This window comes from Pollicipes pollicipes, unplaced genomic scaffold (genome assembly GCF_011947565.3).
Source record: "Pollicipes pollicipes isolate AB1234 unplaced genomic scaffold, Ppol_2.1 Scaffold_7231;HRSCAF=8579_pilon_pilon_pilon, whole genome shotgun sequence".
Lineage (NCBI taxonomy): Eukaryota > Metazoa > Arthropoda > Thecostraca > Pollicipedomorpha > Pollicipedidae > Pollicipes > Pollicipes pollicipes.
The window spans coordinates 25,343,138-25,347,768 of NW_023597034.1; positions in this window are offsets into that span (position 1 = coordinate 25,343,138).

Sequence of the window (4,631 nt, forward strand, 5' to 3'; positions counted from 1 at the left end):
TGAGCGAGCCAGAGGCCAGCACGCCTGCCGGCCTGGCCTCCTTCGCGGTAGGCCTGCAGGCGCGTCATATTCCGTCGCTTTTTGAAGCCAGTTAGCCCGTTCACCATGCGCGCTTCTTCTTTTTGCTCTTGCCTCTCTTCTTCTTCCCGCCTGTCCACTTGAAGCCTCGAAAGCTTAGGAAGTCACCGGCATTGTGACTAATGTAGTACGCGTTTCTCCATGGCCACTGCACTGAAGACGTCTGGTTTTGCTGAAACGCAGGGTCGTATCGCGTGTTAACACGCGTCCAGGAGACTGGTCGAATACGACGCCGCCTGGGTGCGGGTGGAGAGCAATTCAGCTCTTTGGGATCTCACAAACTAATGGGTCTAGAGAAATTTAATTCACAGGATATTTGCACCTTTAAGTGCAAAAGACAAGCCCTAGACAACAAGCTTAAAATATTTGCTTGATTGCAGCGTGGAATGTTTGTGAGACGTCAGATGGGCTACCGAAACTGGCCGTGAAAAATTGTCATCCGGAGCGAACGGGATGACTTTTGCGGTACCTCAACTCCTCCAGAGGTGCCGTGGTAATGGGGTGCAGCGTCCCCAGAACTCAAACATCATTGTGTGTGCGTGTTTTTGGCCCGTCTAGTCGTGTTCTTGTATCAATCCGTCATTTTGTATTTTTTACTGGCATTTAGTGCTCGGTTGTGGCGTTATATTAAGTTGTTCGATTCCATGACGCTGGCCAACTGCCTCTATTGCATACCAGAGCCAGTTGAAGTATGTTGGTTCCATAAATCGTGCTCACATAAGTCAATAGTAATTTTGACGTCCTTTTTGTTTTGGCCTTGAATTCCGCATGACCAATAGGGTGGAGTATTTCAGTGATGTGTCTATGGCGTCATGCATGCCTGCGTAAACTTGAAATAGTCAGAAAAATGGTCTGCCCAACTTCGCGGGCGCCAGCTCAGAAACCAGACGGTTTTAAGTTTTAAGAAAGGGAGCGCTGTGAACTGCACCGAATGATCTTCAAAATGTCTATCTCAGTTCAAAACAACATGCAAATAAACACTCCACATAAGCTCAACGGGTCACGTTCACCATTGGTCAATCCTGCCTTGTCGAATGCAGTTCAGACGAGCTTTTAATGCAGCTTTATCGGTGGCCCGTGCCTGCTTAGTGCGTTTAGATCTCAAGGTGTCTCCAAGGCCCCATTAAAGGGCGCGAAGTGGCCAAAAAACGCCCATAGGCACAGGCTAAGCAATGGGCAGGCCTCGATTTTAATTTGAATATTTGAAATCCAACGAGCCACCGATTGCATCGATATCCTTCCTTTCATGAAAGCAGTGACTCAAATGTTTTTGATCCAGGATTGGTTTGAGAGAAAGGAGGTGTTTTTAGACGCGCCGAGTGTAGGTTGAATTCAGTTCATCAAGCTGGTCCTATTTCGGTGCATTCTTGCACCGAATAAAAACTCAGTCTTTTATTTTCTTTATATAGAAGCATGCCTGGGATGCATGCAAGGATTGGGGTGCCGTAGGTGTAGCGGTTAACACGTCTGCGTTGACCACTGCGCGTCTGGGCAACCAGAGGTACGGGGTTGGAACCCCTGCAAGTACCCCGCCCTTCCTGCCATGGTAAGAGGCAGGCGGCACCATATAGCCTCAGCCGCTGAGTGCGTCTAAAGGCCCAAATGATCATACACCCACCCACACACACTCACACACACACACACACACACACACACACACACTCACACCCACACACCCACACCCACCCACACCCACACACCCACACCCACACACCCACCCACACACCCACACACACGCACCTAGGATTTTCATAAGGAGCGAGGGAGTTTAGAGAAACTTGTCACGCCTGCTTTTCAGCGCTGTCAGTAGCCATCGAGGGTGCTACAAGAAGAAAGTGCACGCGTAAGCGGAAAGCCTTGGCTGCGGCTGTGCATCTTACAGACAAGTGCCATTTTGACCCAAAGGGAAAAAACACAGATCGTGTGGGTGACATCATGCTTGTGGGCCCGGGTCTGTAACGTATTTGGGGTCAAATGGAAATTGATATTTCTATCAAGCATTTCAGACCGTCATTGATGGTTTCAGCACAAACTTGCTTTATATTTGCCTAAATGTTTATGAATCACTCAGTTCGTCCATCCATGTTGTATTCATTTCGTGTTTTTTCCACTTACAACTGGCGCCACGATTGGTAAATATGACTTAAATATTCCGATGCGAGCCACACTTTGCGTGTGGCTTGTATGACACTAACAGTATGACACTAGCATTATGACACCAACATGCATGGTACTAACATGTTATGGCGCTTAAACATTTCCTCCAAAGCGGAGAGTCATCACTCTTTGTAAACATAGATACTTGCTTTCATAAACGTGTACTTACCTCGACGCTTCTTTTTCCTTTTCTTCCTCTTTCCTTTCTTTGGTTTTTTCGCTTTCTTTTTACTAGCCGAGCCTTTCCCTGCTCTGCCAGCTGCCACTGGTCCTGTTGGAGAAGAAGCCTGCTTTGCCCTGCCAGGTTTCTTGTTCTGTTTTGGTCGCAAAGCCTTGCCTTTGGATTGCACCACAGAATTCTGCAGAGGAGTGGCACCTCAGCAGATTTAGAGCCACATCTCACATAAAGCCGTATCACAAACCATCCACGGACCAAAAAACGTAGAAAAACGGTGAAGCGGGCCGATATTATTGCAAGTCTTATGAAAAATGGTCATTAAACCGATGCATGAATGAGCTTTTCGTATGTCTGGGCACCAATTTCAACCTTAACACGCGCTCGGTGGAGGGGGGGGGGGGTCACAATGACCACCCCGAAACTTGTCCCAGAATGGTTTCCGAACAGCGCGACGTAGCCGCGCCAAATTTTGTGCAATTTGCTATTCAAGCAAATTGTTTGACATGAAACAAATCAGATGTGTCTCGTAAGGTCGCTGACCTATGGCAGGCCAAAGTCAGGCCATGGTTTCAGCGGAGGCAATTTCTAGGGGAACCCATCAATCTGATACAACAACGGAGTGTTTGACGAAGACACGCATCTCTGAGATACTTTCCACAAATATGAATGGGCAAATTACGTTGACCTAAGGTCAGGTATGGAGGTCAGACCAAGGTCAAAACCAAACTGATTTATTTCTATAAGGCTTGTTGTATGGGATTATTTCTAGTGCTCATTTCGAATTTATTGACAGCAGAAACCGCATTATAGATCATCTAGTGACTTCTTAGAGGTCAGAAGAGGTCATTGGCCTAAGATGACCCGAGTCGACATTTTGCTTTAGGAACATACTTCCTAGCGTAATATTTGTCGCTTCTTCAAATGCAAGACTCGAAGCAGTCTCGTATGATTCTGGTCACCATGACCTTCAAAAGTTAAACAAGGCCACTGACCTCAACTGGGTTGTGACATTTTACTTAAAAACAGTTGCCTAGGTTCTGGGGGCGTTTTGGAGACCAACCCGGAATTTGACATTGTTTGACCTTATTTGACTTGAAGATTATGACCCCGGAGGCTCAGACTTTGACCTAAGTGAGTTCACGTACAGGTTAAGACATCCTGTAAATTTGGTGTCTCTAGCTTTCTTAGTTCCCGAGATCTCAGGGAAGGGGATCAAATAGACCCTCACTCGAGCGAAGGGTGTCTAGCCGGCCACCTGGGCGCGTATTAAAACAGCGTTTGGGTGGGGAGTTTGACCCTCCTGGAGGTTTCTTCCCGGAATGAGCTCCGAACGGCGTGGCATAGCCGTGCCAGATTTTGCAAGGTTATATACATTTAAATTTCGGGCCGTTTGGTACAAACAATTTAGATGCATCTTGTGAGGTCACTTACGCACGGTAGACCCGCGTCATACTATGGATTCAGCGAAGACCATTTCTACGCGAAACGTTCCACGTGATGCAATAACGGAAAGTTATAAGAAGCCCACAGCTTTGCAATAGCTTCTTAGGCAACACAATAATTGAGTGAACAGCTTCAACTGACCAAAGGTCAGGCATGACGGTCGGACCTAGTTCCAACCAATCTGTTTTATTACTCTAGTGATTGCTGTGTTTGGAAGTTTTTGGTGCTCATTTCGAACTTACTGATCACAAGAATCGTATTACACATCGTCCATAGAGTTCTTAAAGGTCAGGATAGGTCACTGACCTAGCATGGCCCGGGAAAACATTGTTTTAGGGACACAATGCCTACTGTAATTTTTGACACTTATCTAAATGCAAAATGCAAAGTGTCTTGTATGATTTTGGCTACCATTAATACCAAGAGGTCAAAAAAGGTGACCGACCTTCAATGAGCACCAGTGATCTTTTGCTTAAAATAGGTATCTAGGCTCTGGGGCACTTTGAGCACCAATCTCAACTATAGCCTTATTTGACCCTATTTGACCTGACAGTCATGACCTACGGGCCCCAAATTTTGACAACAGTGAGTTTACGTAAAGTTCACGAACAAGTCAGCACACTTTTGAATCTGGTGTATCCAGCTCTCCTAGTTTCTGAGATCTCAGCGGGACAGATTATCTCTCACCCGAGCGAAGGGTATTTAACCGGCCACCCGGGCGCAAGTTAATTTACAACTCTTGGTTAAGCCCTTGTTACGTGAGATCTGCTCAAAT